Source organism: Corvus cornix, chromosome Z (assembly GCF_000738735.6).
Source record: "Corvus cornix cornix isolate S_Up_H32 chromosome Z, ASM73873v5, whole genome shotgun sequence".
Lineage (NCBI taxonomy): Eukaryota > Metazoa > Chordata > Aves > Passeriformes > Corvidae > Corvus > Corvus cornix.
This window is the reverse complement of record NC_046357.1, coordinates 27,296,021-27,312,017: the sequence shown is the minus strand read 5'-3', so window position 1 is coordinate 27,312,017 and position 15,997 is coordinate 27,296,021. Positions and strand designations below refer to the sequence as shown.

Below are 15,997 nucleotides of genomic sequence, written 5' to 3'. Positions count from 1 at the left end.
GTTTGGAGACTGGAGGGAAATTTTCAGTGATGTAATTCTGGCTCAGATGTCAGCAAAAGCTTTCAGCTAAATAATTCACCATTCTTTTTTGTATCTTTCTCTATTTTACAAAAACACAGAAGTGCACTATGAGATGTATCTGGATATAGTGGAATTGTACACACAGTAGTTTTCTCTGTGCTGTGATCTGTACTCCTCTTTAAGGTCTACCCTACTACTAGCAGCCTCTGATAGACATTTTAAGAATCAGTCATTTAACTGCTGAATATTCAGAGTTTTTCCATGAAGTTTGATACATGCAATAGCCAACCTTTGGCTATTTTATATTTCTTTTCCTTTGGTGATAAAGCAGGTAACTACACACTAAAAAACTCCAGCTCAGTTGGCAGGCTGAGTGTCTGTCATGACAAACTGGATGCAAACGAGACTATCAAAATCAAATGACTTAGGAAACCTGGGAGCAGGGTCTCATTAGACCCTTCCTGTCACTATTTCTGAGCTGCCTAAGAAAAATTTTTGTATCTGATTTAGCATGTTCACTCTCTAGGATGGAAATAAAGGCATTTAAGTCAGGTGAAAGACTTTCAGAGAGAAGTCAGAGAGATGATTCTCCTCACATGCCTTTGTTATGTTGTGCAAATTTAAAATTTAAAATTTCCTGCAATTGTTTTCAATTTCTTGTGTTTATGAAATGTATTTGATTCATGTGATAATGAAAATGTTTAACTTTGGAAATTTTCTGGTTTTGTGATACTTGATATTCCAAAAAGGAAATTTGGGGAAGGCTGTGAAATGCTGTTTTGAGGTCATTATCCTCGAGGATGTGAAGGGGCAGCTGTCTTCCACAGTTCTGCTGTACCCTTTGGGATGAATAACTGGCCTACCTGTGATCTCTTTCCCCTTTGCATCTACATTTTCTGCTTTTCTTGCAGTTTTGCTTTACAAAAGACTTTATAAGATGGAGCCACCTTTGCAGTTGCTGCAGTAATTGCAAAGTTCTTGTTGGAATATTCTGATAATGATTCAAAGCTGGTACCATTTAGAGGGATTTATCTTCCCTTCTCTGAACAGCTTTTTCAGCATGAGTGAGGTACAGAAAATGCTTTTTGCTATGTCTGCTGTTCGTGCATTTCTCTCTATTGCTTTTCTATTTTCAGGAGTTCATTTGCAGTCTGTGCTTCTGATTTTTTTCCTGGATTCATGTTATCCTTAAGTTCACTGCAGTCTGTTCCTTATTTTCGCAGAGTCTGATGCTGAGTGGCATTTGTTGAAGGCTTCTCAAGAATACTGTGCCTTATCTGCTTTATTGACAGGGTGAGGTTTGAGGCTTTTTGGTTGCAAGCATTTATAAGCATTTTTCCCTCACTGCTTTTGACTGGTCCATTTCTTCCTTTGAAATTTCCACATGGCGTTTCACTTTTCCCAAATATGGTGCTTTCTTATCACAGCAGTTCTTGCTTCAATTTCTGTTTCCAATGTAGATCCATTTATCTCGTCTTCCAGTCACTCCTTGAGTTCAGTGCTTGCTCATATGTGTCTTCTGTTTAGTCTGATGCTACTTACCGAGTCTCAGTACGGGGATTTGTCCTGTCACAGCTTTTGCTTCCCAAGGTCTCCTGGCTTATCTGATTCTTGTTCTGAGTCTGCTGGTGTCCAGCTGTGCCTGAAGTGGTTTGAGTCATACTGGTTCTGAATATTCTTTGTTTTTCTTCAGTTCCACAAATGTTTATATTTCCCTGCTATGATGGTATCTTGGACCTGTTCTTCTGCTAAAAGGAAAAATCCCTGTGTAATATCTTTACTGTGAGTTTTGTGTTGCTACTTGTCTCTGTTCTTAATTATGATTTTTTTAAATTTTTTTTTACTTTTTTAGCTTATCAGTGTTTTCCTGGTGTTTTGCTTTTGACAGATGATCAGATTGGGAAGATAGTTCAACTGTGGTTGATACAACCACATATTTTGTTATCTTTTAAATTCTGTGATAATTTTTTCTTTAATGAGAGAAAAGTGTCCTTTCAGCTCAACCTTTGGGTATAAAACAAAAATTAACAGTTTTTAAAGTTCTTCAGTTAGTGACTCGTAGCCACTGTTAGCCACATATTATGCCTTTAGATAACACACTGGGTGTTAGCACGACACTTACTTGTCTCAAGAAGTTTGAGGGGTCTGCCATTGCAATGCCAGAGGTGATTTTTAAACTTCTCTTTGTACATATTTTGGACACAAAAGTGCATAGAATGGGTAAGGTTTAAGAGTCGTGTTTGAAATCTTGCATTTGTCTTAGAGATGCAGAGCTTTCCATTAGATGAGTGGCTTTTTCCACAGGCTATCACAGCAGGAGCTCCTATGGTGTATGCTGCTCATCTGTGTGGGACAGGGTTAATACAGTGTTTCCACTCTTGCATCTGATCCAACTTGCATTTCAGGTCACTTGTTGTCCATCTCCCTCACCATTACTAGTTTTTTGATTTTGGAAACCCCCCTTCATAATCAGCAATTGCCAGAGTACACATTTCTTTTCAAGCAGAACATATGTTTTCTGTGTCCTGAATTTTTTGAACGCCTGAGCAAGGGGTGGTCGAAAAGCATTTGCTGCTTCTTGAAAAAAATGAGTGATACAGGGTGTGAGGCTAGTGGGGATAGTGACACTTGTACCCCCTGCCTTGCTGTCTCCATCTCTGGCACCACAGCTGCAGGGATGTGCCCCGAGCAAGCCAGGCCGCCTGCTCTTCTGGTGGTCTTGCCTGTTTGGATTGTTTATACCAGTGGGGCAGACTGAGAACTGAATTTCACATTTCACTATCTCTTTGCTTGACATTTTAATGAACGGTCCCATTTTTCCGCTAATAATAATGACATGAGTGTATTTGCCATTTACTTCATTTACTTCAGTCCTCCTTCAAAGGACTAGAAAACTAGAGTCAGACTTAAAGCACACATATATGTTACAGGATTTTTTTTTCTAGGGAAACGCAATGTTGGGAAGATTCTTGAAGTAAAGTTAATCTTTTATTGCAGAGCTCTAATCATCTGAAACAAGATTTGAAATGAAGTGTTTTGTGATGGTAAATGAAAATGTTTTGTGGTGGCAACTCAAAAAAGCTTGTTGCAAACACAGTTATCTTGTAAATAGGTTGCCTAGGCATCTAGAGACATTTAGAATGGCATGTTACATTTCTGTTCCTTTTTGTTTTGACCTTTTTGTAATACCCTTTATAGCCTGATTCATAACATACAGAAAAAAATTAATGAATGTTAAATGTCCTTAGTTTTCCTGTTGTGTAATCCTTACCCTTTTTCTAAACAAACAGTAAGAAGCCAATTTTAACTAGGGATGTAAAAATACGTGTCCCTCTGCATCAATATAATTTTGCTGTGATCTATGGCATTATATTAATTTGAATTTTCATTCACTCTCCTCTTTTTTGAAGAAAATGTTTAGAAACTGATTAAATAATAGGAATAATACTAGGAATAGTAATTATATTCTCTAGGATAAATGAATTATCTAAGAATTGTGCATTTAGCCATAGGACTTATTGTATTTGAGGTTTAAAAAGGAAAATGGAGACTTATGATTATTAGTTAAATTATTTATGTGATTATAAATAAATAAATAAATAAAATATCTACTGATTGGAGTAGTGCTGAATAAAAAAATTTCAGAAGTAAAATGGATCTGTCATAGCCATTTGGATGCTAATAACCAGCTTCAGCTTGCACAGCTGCGTTGAATGACTGCTTGTTTTACCATATCTGAGATTTGGGAACTCATCAAATAATTGACAAATACACTGAACTTCTGTAATTTTTAATTGCTAGTTAACTGCTATTTACACAGTTTTTTCAATTGCTGGTGCATATGGGGACAAGGACCCTGTACATGTCATAAGATACGTCTGTAAGCCACAACTATTCCTGCAAATCCAAATCCACCTAATTGAAATTTTCTTTTCTGCAAAAGTACAATCATCCTGTGAGTATCTATATGGCAGATGTGCTACTCCAAATGACTATTTCTAAATGTCATCTTAAAACTTAATTGACAAATCTAGATAGAAGGAGTTGAAAAATTATGGGAGTCTAACCTACAAGCATGATTTTTTTTGCTAAGTATCATGATACAGACTGAAACCTTGAGAGGATGATGCTTATCCTGTAGTCTTCTCTGTGGATTATTAGTGGCCGTGGATGCTAATAGACATATTTTTAAAATTACATTAAGCTTTTCTGTAAGTGGGTAGACATTAAGTATGTACCAGTGTTGCTTTCCATCCTTGGTTTAAACACTAGTGAGCAAAAAACACTGAGAAGAAAAGAAAAGCTGGGAAAAGAGGACCTGCTTGGAAATTCATGAATGTGTAGGGATGCCAGAAGTGAATTTAACTGCTCGAATTCCTCTCATGACAAAACAAGACAATATGAAACTTGTTCTCTTTCTAGTGTCTGATGTCACTCATTTGCTGCTGCTCTCCTTTCCATTTCCTCTCCCTTAATTTTCTCTTATTTGTGTCTACATTTTTAGTTCAAACATTTGGAAATGCACTTTTCTGAGAGCTCACTGACATCTTACTTATTCTGTAGAAAGTAATTTCAAGAAAAGAAAAGAAAAAAAAGAGAAAAAGAAAAAGCAAAAAGCAAAAAGAAAAAAGAAAAAAGAAAAAAAAGAAAAAAGAAAAAGAAAAAGAGATAAAGAAAAAAGAGAAATAAAAAGCAAAAAAGGAAAAAGAAAAAAAGGAAAAGGGAAGGGAAGGGAAAAAGGGAAAATTGGAAGGGGAAAGTGAGAGGTAAAAGGAAAGTAGAAGGGCAATAAAAAGGAAAAGAGAAAGGGTGAAGAGAAGGGGAAGTGGTAAGGAAAATGCAAGGGGAAGGAAGAAAATATGAGTGTGTAAATTTGAAATAAATTTTTTGAAACTTTTCTGCTGAATTTCCTCTCCACTCCCAACCTTTAAATTTTTGTTGTTGTTGTTGTTGTGGTTTTTTAAGAACTTACATATCTTGTACTTACCTTGCATTGATTTCTGGGAATGCATGATAAAATTTATAATGTTAAGGACAAAAGCAGATGAATCATTCATAAAGGAAGTCACAGTAGCCATTAACTGATGGAGTTTTCCTTTCTAATTCTACCAGTCTAAATACTCCAGAGGCTGTGATGCTGTTTTCCTTCCACAGCGTGTGCTCCGTGCTGTGTTCCCCTCAGTATTTGCCAGTAGTCAGACATTATGAAGAATTTGCCTTCTGCATAGTGAAGTGTAAATTTCTTGAGTATTAGACCTTAGATGTATCCTTTTAAAATAATGTCACATAATGTATATATGAATAATAATTAGAAAACAAACCAGCCAGGAATGATGATCTTCTGTATTAAATCATAATACAGTTCTTCCCAGGGCTGTTCTTGTCGCCAGAGATTTAGCTGCAAATTTACACAGCAGTGCTGCTACATTTTCTGCTTTGTAAATCTTGCTAACTGGTAATGAGGATTGTCAACTCCTGAGCCCAACAAATTTATCTAAACAGATATACATCTGTTGCATGTGAGAGTACTTCCTGAGTGGGCATTCTGCTCCCATTGAGACAAAAGAGTCACCAGTGAGGCATATGATTTTTCCTTCAAAGCTCAGTATTTGGGCCAGAAGCAAGAAAAAATAAACTATTTTAAGGGAATATTTTAATCACAAATCTCCTTGCAATGACAGCAGCAAGTCATCTGAGTGGGTCTGAATTAATGAAATCTAAATTGGTGGGATTCCCCTTTTCTGTATACATTAGGAAAAAACCATCCTGGAACTTGGTCTCTATCTGGAGAACGTTAATAGGTGAAACACTGAAAAAACCCATCCGTGAGCAGGTGGAAATTAGGTAAGAGCCTCAAGCAAGATACAGCTGAGCTTCCTGCTGCTGTTTGATCTGTTTCCCACTCTTGCACAGTACAAAAACAACAAGCAAGTTTTAGATACCGCAGCAAGTGACACCAGTTAATGGTATTTATTGCCATATTTTTAAACGTGTCTATGAAAACTTGAAACATATGTAAAGCCAACAAGACTTTCTGATAAACAAAAAAGATTACATTGCTAAGTTTTCATTGCTTATCTAAATGGTTTATGCAGAAGTTAAGAGCACCTGATTGTTGCTCAGCAACTTTGAAAATACAGCAGTTAATTAGATATTCTGCACATGCTTAGAGAACTAAATTTAGGCAGCCATTTATTAAAGACATTTGTTCACACTCTTTCCAGTTGAGCTTTCTGCATTTATAAACTACCAATGTATGAGGGTCTTTATTGTGGGTGTTTTTCAACCTTTGGTTCAAACAGAAAAACCTAGTTCAAAACGATGCTTTTATCTGCTTATTGAAGCTTGATAAAACCTCAAGAAAAAGACTAAGTTTTCGTGTTTCTCTTTTGAAGGCATATTTCTTTTGCTTTTTAATGGTGATGACATATAAATATCTCTGCCTAGAGTTTCAGCAGAACCTTGGAAATGCAGCGGTAGATGAAATGAAACAAACGGTAAGAAGGGCTAAAAGGTGATTACCAGTGATTTTGTGATTCCTATATCCCTGGATAATTTCATGTATCCTTATAGCTATAGCAGAGTTGTTCTAGTTTGATAGTCTGTCTCTGTTAATGACTGGAGCTAAATATTTTATGTGAAGTTTATGAAATTATAATGTGTAGGCACTCTAGGATTCACCACCCACTTTAAAAATACCCTGCTATTCTCTTCATTTAATGGTAGACCTCTGTAGTGATATGTGACTCTTCTGTACTTTGTATGAAGTAATGCAAGCAAGGGCCAAATACTTTCTGAAAGTAATTCCCAATCCTATCAAACTTTTTTTTTTTTTTTAGTTTGAAGGTGTCTCAGTCTATGTTCATGCACACTGGTTGGGGAAGTCTGTCTAGGGGAAGAAATTTAGCGTTTTTCAACGCTCAAGGCTTCTACAAAAATTTATAGTGCCTGCAGGGCTGGGAGGTAAACTCAGAAAAGTTTTCTTAACAAGGGCAAGAGACACTTTCATGCAGTGTCAGTACTTCAGAATTGCTGTGGTAGTCTATTACACGTATGTAAAGCTATCATAGGAGGAAAAGGAAATTTTTACCAGTCAAGACCTTAATTAAGGTACAAAGCTAAAATCCAAATAAACAAAAATATCTTTTTTTTTACTGTTACCCTGGATATTGCTGCTTATCCCCAACAGAATTTTCCAAAACATATTGTATGTTAAGCTGCACAGAATTTTCTCTGTTCTTTATCTCCCTTTGCACTGACATCCGAGTTTCTGTTATCTGCTACTGCTTTTCCTGCTTCAAACACTGTCCACATTCCCCATTCTTCACACTTTAACAAAGGGACCCAGCTAGTGGTTTAGAGACAGTACAACCCTCAGAGACCTGAATTTAAAACATTTTCCTAGTGCTTCCACTTGTTTGAATCAGACTGCATTTAAGACTTTTTTTTAACTGTAATTTCTCACACACCAAAAAACCATGTTTAGTTTCAAGCTACTAGGCCTTCCTGCCAGTGAAGAACACTATTCTTGTACCTGTTCTTAGAGCATTGACAAGTTCTTGAAATTGCAGTAAGCTCTTGGTATCTGGCAAACTTAACGTTCCTTAGCCAATACCCATTGACTAATAATTGTGTGGGTTTTGATTGGGATACCCTGGTGAGGAACTTTATTCCATTTTTGCAAGAGGATTGTGACACACTGAAAGTTTTGGTGCTTCTGTTACATCTTTTCACATTTCCAATATTTACAGTGCAATGTAGGAACAAAGTTTAAAGGTCTATTGGTGAGAAAATTTTAAAATCACATTTTCAGGAGAAATCACTTCTATGAAGAATCAGGAAATCAGAGTTATTTCCACTTGGAGTGGATGAGACTTTGCCACTTGCTCACAGGGTGCAGAATGAGGCCATAGGAGGCAGCAATAGCACACTATGTTTTAAAAATGAAATCATGATACAACCAATGCCTATTCCAGTGATACAGAGCCAGGCAGTTTTATGGTGCTCGTGCTGTAGTTCCCTCTGCATGAGGGTCTGTGAAGTGGCCTAGGGAGCATGCTTTAATAACCAGAAGGCACAGTCCCTTTTTCATCAGGTGGTATTTGTGCTCTGAAGTCATGGGTTGATCTTTCAGCAAATCCAGCTTTCAGATGCCAAAATCACATGAAATGCACAATACAGAAGGACGATACAGCACAGATTGATACAGATTAATTTCCTCTCCTTGTCTTTGCTTCAACATCCTTAACCCCTCTGAAGCAACGAGCAAAGCCCCAGAACCCAAAGAAAAGCAACAAGAGCAACAAAAACGTAGTTTGTTGTACTCCCTCAGGCTTTTTGCAAGATAGCTTTCATCTGTCCTCTTGCATCCAGAAGAAATCCATACTGCATCTTCTAGCATATTTGTCAAAAATGCATCTTGTGTTCTTACCTGACCTGGATTAAAGTTCCATTGCTGATTGCTGTATTAATAACCATGAAACCACAACCTTGAGTTGCTTCTGCTCTGTGTGCCCTCTCTTTTCTCTACATTTCAATTCTAACCATGAAATTTCCTTAGTGCTGTGGAAATCTTTCCATGCTGGGCTTGCTGATAGGAAGCTGACCTTAGGATGCCTGCATGGTGTTATTCTCTACAGTAAAAATTTGGAATAGCCATGCTCACATACATGTAAACCTGTAGAATAAACTGGTCATACTCTGGGAAACCTGAAAAGCTTGAATTTGTCACAAGAAATGGTACATGAAAATCCCACTAGCTGTATCTTACTGTCGGAAAATGGATTCTTAAAATTCCCTTACTTGGGTAGAACCTATTTTGTCAAGATATGGTTTGATCCCAAAATTCTAGGATGGTATTATGAATTTTCAATTTTGAAGTCAGCCTAAGAAAGTGAACCATTGTGTTTCACATAGAGCTTTCTACCAAACAAGATGACTGTATACACCTGTTCAAAGGTGGGTTTCAGGATAAAGGAAGCCTTATATCCCTGAGTGTAGTCTGTCAGTCTTTCATCATCAGAGTCAAATTAGGCATATCCTGTCTACTCAAAAGTTTAACCACCGGTCTTCATCTTGCTCCTGTCCTATCACCAGCAGCTTATCTGTACATAGGGCAGCTGGGTGCAAAAAGATTGACATAATGACGCTGCACTGGTGGCTTTGCCAAGCCATGAAAGGATCACTAGGAGGTGAGAAATGTTTACTCAGGCCCAAAGAGCACTGCCAAGCTGTGCTGCTGTCAGCCTGCATCTCACTCCAAGCAGTTCATGTTTCCTGACCTGTCTTGTTGCTGTTGAACAGCAGTGAACACTAAAGGCCTTGTAACAGACTTAGCAGGACAGTGAAAAGATGCAAACCAAAGTGTCTGTGTTAAACCAAACTGTGAGTGGAAATAGCGCATGCGTAGGTGGTGGCAGAAGGCATAAAACCACAAGTAATTATGGCCAGAATTCACCTAGCCTGTCTTTTTTAAAAATACGTATGCATGAAAGATGGTTGAAGCACACCTAATAGCTCACCTGTCAGAGCCTGGTCCCTCTGTGAGCTTACTCATTAATGTGTATGAGTGGCCAAAAAACTTGATGGATAATCATTTACTACTACATCAGTGAGCTGAAATGCCTCAGTAGGAGATCTGATGAACCCCAAAACTGGTGAAAAGGAACATTTAGACTGCTCAGTTAAGAGCTGATTGAAAGTGAAATCTTCCTGATGGTAGTAAGCATCATAGAAGGTCTTCTCAAAAGGACACAAAGTGCAAGAGCTGCATGGATCAAGAAAATCTGGAAAAAGCTCAAGACCACTTTAAGAGAATGTAATTTATTCATTTAACTTACAAAATAATGAGAGCAAGCGATGGTAGAATTCCCTAAACAAATAAATAAAATATTTCAACTCAAACTCACCACTAGCACCACCAGTGAATCAGAAACTCTTTGTAGAAAATAATGGGCGGAAGTCCATCTTGGTGCTCTACTGCAGCTTTGAGAGAGCAGAGAAGAATATTTAATACGTTCTTTCTCCCATGTCCTGCCTCTTTTTCCTGATCCATCCTCTCTCTAAAAATATTTTTCTTTACATCTAATGTAATTTACTGTCTTTCAGTTTATGTCTAGTGCATTTTGTTTTGCCTTCATGCACCTCCACCTTCTTCATAACTGCCATCAGCATTTTGGAAACACTGATAAAATCTACCCTTCCTCCTTTTTCATCCAAGCTGAAACAGCCCATTTTCCTCAGGTTCTCCTTGTGCATCCCAGGCTCCAGCCCCCCAACCATCCTGGGTGGGGGGCTGGAGCCTGGGATATACAATCCCCTCCACATGCCCAGAATCCAGCAGGAGAGGTTCCTGTGTATCACCCACATCAATTTTTCCCTATTACTATATTAGGCAAAGAATTACGTGAAGACCTTGCATAATTCTTGATTTTTTTTCTGGTTTAAGACATGGAAGGCCAAGTACAACTGGTTCTAGTACCATAAAGGGAGGTCTTGTTCCTCCTAATAGCCTGCCATACCAAGGAAAGGAAAAACCCTATCCTACTAGACTGTCATTGCTTATGAAAGAGAAAACAGTTACAGAGAGCACATGTATTATTTAACAACAATTAAATAATTAGTGTGTGCTTGCACTACTGCAGGCCAAATACCGGCGCATCTTCCAGAGCTCTGGACTGAGTCACTGGTGAAGGGGACAGGCTTCCCCTGAGAATTCACCATGTCCAGGCTCCATGGCACAATATTTTTGCTGCAATATGTCATCTAAGACTTACTTTAAAAAAATTAATTAATGTATAGGAAAGGCTCATTAGTTGTTACCTCCCAACTTTTTCTTTGTTCTGTTCATTCTTTATATACAGATCTGTGTTCCTAAGGACTAATCTGTCTTGTTTTGTATGAGAAAGCTGTCTCTGAGTTTTGGGGTTAAGATATGTACAGTCAAAATATCCTTAAATTTCCATATTTTAGCATGCCCCAGTTTTGTGTTTCCAAGGTTTATGTTTAGGGTTTAAGGTGATTAGATATTTCTGAAGATGTGTGCAAGCTAGTTGATCTCAAATGCTTTTCTTAACATTAAAGGATTTTTTATCTTTCCTTTTAGTGTATTTAAAAGTCTATCAGTGTGTTGGGCAAAAAAAGTTCCTTTGAATACAAAACTTCCTGGATCTCACCAGTGAGTGCTCGCTGAATTCTGACTTCAACACCGAACCCAAAATTTGTGGTATCCTTTAGTTTGTATAAGGAAAATTCAGACTTAAAAATCTCCTTTGTAAGCCTGAATGTAGATATCATCTGATGCAAGCGCTACCTTTGCATTTTGAGTGTTTCAGTATCTATTACCTTTGCGTTCTGCTGTTCCTCTGAGTATTGCACTTAATTGAAGGAGGTTGTTGCGTAGACACAAATAAATGTGAAAACGCTCAGTGCATGTACATTTTTGTCCTGAACAGATGGAAAAATGCTATACTCATGTTATGTCATTGACATAAAACAATTTAGCTGATACAAAAAGACTTTTATGCTTATGATACCTAAGTAATCTATTATTACACAGTAACTATAGTAAAGTGGCACAACTGGGGACTGTTTTTTCTCCGTATGGGAGCTGCCACACTATGTAGATTTTAGAGTGAGTTTAATTAGATGTCTGTAGAGGAGTGTTTGAATTTTACATCAATTGAATATAATTTGCCACAGCACAGGGTAAAAAACACCAAACACGAAACCCAAACAAAAAACCAAAATTCTTTTGGTTCTTATGTTGCTATATATCCATATATATATATATATAATTTTTATATATATGAACAACTTAGCCAAAAACTTTTTATGTGTTGGAGGGGATTCTGGAATAAAACCAAAAACCACAAATCCCCAGCAAAGTTTTTTCTTCCTGAGATTGCATGAGGTTTTTACCATCTTGCATAGCTGTTCAGATAAAGAATATCCTGCCATTTTCAGGTGTTTATTTCTTAGGAAATAACTTTGTAGAAGTTAATTTATCAGTTTCTCCTAACGGTCTGTTAAAAAAACCCAAATAAACTTGGCTTATATTGTTTTAAATGACAGTGACCCTATTTGATTTTCTATTGTAATGTGGAGTTGTATGTGCTCTTGCTGCAGCTGTAAGAAAAAACAGAGATGTCAGATCGCAGTATATCATATCCTGAGTGTATCTTTCCATCTAATCTAGCAGTAAGCATGCAGAAGGGGAGCCTGGCTGTTTTCTGAGTTAGATGAACGTTGTCCAACAACACTATTGTGATTGTGGGTGCTTTCTAGCAGCAGAGTCATATCAGAAATACTGAAGCAATTTGGCTGAAGGTTAATCTGTGCGGGGCCAGACTGCAGGTATGGTCAGCTGCATATCTGAAGTGAGACATCACGAAAATTGCACTTGGATATCTGAAACCAATGTTGTGTTTTCCTACCCACCTCCTTTCAATCTAGTGTTTGAAAGGATGAGATACCTGTAAAATGAGCTCTAACTGTGAATGCGTACTTCTTTGACAAGAGATGTGATAAAATTCTGTGAGAAATATAACTCCACTGATGACAGTAATGAAGCTGCCTTTTATTATATTTTTATTTTATTATACTCATTATTGTATATTTCTTTTATTATAAAGCTGAATCAGTTTCTTTTTCTTTCAGTGAATCTGGGAGTTCTGATCTGACCTGCTGTAGCATCTAAAGCCAGAGATCTGCTCAAAAATAAGCCTGTGTTTCTGACGTTGTGTGCAGACACATACACTCTGTATGTGGGCTCTCTGGGACCATGTGTCTGCTCACAGGATTGAGAAATCCACCACTTTCCTGGAGAGATTGTTTCAATACCTCACTGTTCTCACTGTGGGCTGGCTCCTGGTGCTGAACCAAGACAGCACCAACCACTTCTGAAGGAGTTGTCATCCCTCTTCAGCGAAGCTGTGCTTTTCTTCTCCATGACATAGAGGATAACTGAGGACTTTTTTCAGATGTCTTGCAGGCTTAGAGACAATGCTTTGGTCATTTTTCTGATATTTGTCTGCAAATGGAAATTTTATCAGTATACTGAAATGATGGGACTCTGTTGATGTGTGCTACCATGTGATAAACTGGCACAATTTTGAATAGTTAGACTGTGATTTGGTCACAAAGGCATTAGTAATTCAGATGCAAGATGAAAAATACTGTTTTGCGGATTATACAAAGTGTAAATACTGTAAATGCTGCCATTTGGATATTTGTTAAAATGTGGCTTTGTTCTAGAAATGTTTGTAATGGATCAAGTGTTGCCTATATTTCTGCAGCTAACATGAAGTGTGAAGCCTAAATAGTGTCCTCTGTCAGGTCAGTAGAAATGTGGTCATATGGTTGCCTTCATTTTCTTAATTTTGGAAATGAGAGGTGTTTCACTGGAGCTCAGGCCAGTAATAACGATAGGTTTTGATAAAAGAGAGCTCAAAACTTTACTGTGTTGACTTTCCTAGACTGTCTAGACTTGAGTTGGAATAACTTCTTTAGTATCTTTATGATGAAGAAATTGTGCTTGTTTATCTTCCTTTGTCTAGAGGCAAGTATAATCTGAAATCTAAACTTGCTTTCCTCTATCTAGCATTGTCAGTTGCCAGCTGGGTAGGTTTTTTTAACCTTTCTTTCTGGGTTATAAGCATAGTGTTTAAAATCTTGTTTCACTGCTTTATCCTGAATTTTCACCACCCAGTTTGGGAAAGAAGTCTCACAATGCTTTGCTAATCAAGGTCAGCCAGATTTTAGGAATGATTTTGAAGTGTGGTCTGGAGGTGACTGTCTTCTGCTCATCCTACAGGGAGCTTAAGGCCATCTATCTATCTCTGAGTTTTTGGAAGTATTTTTTTTTCCAAGAAATGCTAGTAAATTATGCTATTGCAACACTTATTGTAAAAGAACGAAGCTAATAGCAAAGGAAGCGTGCTTAGCTGTAAAGAAAACTTGGTATTTTAGGCTATATATAAGGATTTCAAAGTTAATACATCTCTAACTGAATACCACATTAAAAATGTCACTTCTGAAAGCAAAGTAGTTGTTTTGGTGTTTGGCTGCTGCACTGGCAAACTTAGGTTCATGTGTTTGGTTCAAGGGTGCAGGTGAGATGAGCTTGGGCACAGGAATGGGGGTTGCAGCTGGAATGTTTGAATATCTCCTTCATCAGGCTGAAAAGGAGACTCAATAGATAGTAGAAAATACAACCGAGAATTAAGTAGAAAATCCATTGTAAAACATCCCTTTGACCCTGCTGTATTTTAGTGCAGTGAGGGAACTGGGCTATAGCTGAACTATCTTTGCAGAAGATTAACCACTGCCTGCAATGGTTGATTAAAATAGTTGAACAAACACAACTACTGAAGAAGTTTTAGGCTGATCAAGGTGCAAAATAGGGAAAGGAAATAAAATAAAAATCAGTGGCCAAATGACTGTAGAAAATTGTAAGTGCTGATTTATCGAAAGTAGATTAATAATTCTTAATGAGAAAATATATCAGTGGAAATATTGCCTTTTTTTTGCAATGACAGACTCACTTCCAGGTTTATCAGTCTTGTTCCTTCTGAAAAATTGTTCAGAAAGAATTGCTTACAGAATGTCTTCAAGAATGAGCAATAGCTGTTCTTCCAAGACATTTTTCTACCACTAGAACTTAAAAGTTGAGGCCTGATACTCTAACTGCATTGATATTTGTGATTGAATTTCCACTGGCTTGAATGGTGCAAAGTACTAGAACCTACGCAGGCCTCAAGGCCACCCTGCAGGAGATGACTGCCCAGTTTTTGGACCATCCATGGGGCCTGGTGATGCTCATCAGAGTCACACCAAGGTTCTGCTGGCTGAGCCAACTTTCAGGCTTTGTGAGTTGGATTTCAGGCACACACCACTGTGGGTGGCTGCCATGTGCAGTGGGAAATAATGCCAGTTACAGAACACGTGGTTCCAGCCCTGATGTTTAGCCCTTTTGTAATCTCTCTCTGCTCTCTGTTTTTGCAAGAGAGGTCAGAATGAAAATGCTCATGGTAGATGATTCAAAACAGCTAGCACACTGAAAAACTCTGGAGAACCATAGGCAATGTGTAGCCTACAGATTACTTGCATTAAATTTTGTTCTCTGAGCAGCCATCACTGAAAGAAATGATTTTTTTAAAGAAAACCTTTGATGATTCAGTAACATCAGACAAGTAAAAATTTCACCGTCAATCATTACTGATGCTTGAGTCAAAGTTGTCAATGAGTTCTACACTGTAATTTTTAATCTTCTCCTCAAGATGACCTGTGAATTTTACCTCCTGAGAAAGACTGATTTTGTCCTGACATTTCACAGTAAACTTATGAGGAAATTCATAAAGGGCAGTTCCGTCTCCTTTTTCAGAAAAAACCCCCTTCTTTATCAAATAGTGTTTCCCTGAGATGAGATAGAGAAAGATAGAAAGCACTTTATCTTCATATTTCTGAAATTCCTTTTTATTCAGACTTGAAGGATTTTCTCTTTATCTGTTACCAGATAAGGAGATTACCAAAATCCCATATAGAGAGTCTGAGCCATCTGCTCCACCAGCAGAGGTTCTGTAACATCTCTTTATCTGGAGGTGGTCACCTTTAAACTAAATAACATGAAAAATACTTGTTAACCATAACATCAGAAGGATTTTGAAGCCCTTCTTTACTGGTATATTACTCCCAATGTGCTGAGATTAGAGTGTTTGACTAGGATTTTGACTTCAACTTCGATATCCCTGTTCTTTACTATGCATAGATTATGTGTTATCTATGGTCCATTGTGACTTTCTCTTTTTCTCCTTCTTTTTTTTGTTCTCTTTTCCTTTATTTTGTTTTTATTTTTTATTTTAGTTTTTAATTTTTTTTCATTTTACTGTGCAACTCTAACTTCATACATATCCCATTAGAGATTAGCCACCTTTCCAGCTAGTGATGTTCCTTCATCCTTCCTGAATTTAGGTGGACC

At 37.5% G+C, this 15,997-nt stretch overlaps 1 long non-coding RNA gene across 1 annotated transcript; it reads left to right on the top strand.

Annotated features, from left to right (window-relative positions):
* The first annotated feature begins 6,343 nt into the window (after nt 1–6,343).
* On the top strand, nt 6,344–15,604 carry LOC109144642. Its single transcript, XR_002045521.3, has 3 exons — nt 6,344–6,518; nt 11,126–11,197; nt 12,679–15,604. It is a non-coding gene; the product is annotated as an uncharacterized LOC109144642 (long non-coding RNA).
* The last annotated feature ends 393 nt before the right edge of the window (nt 15,605–15,997 follow it).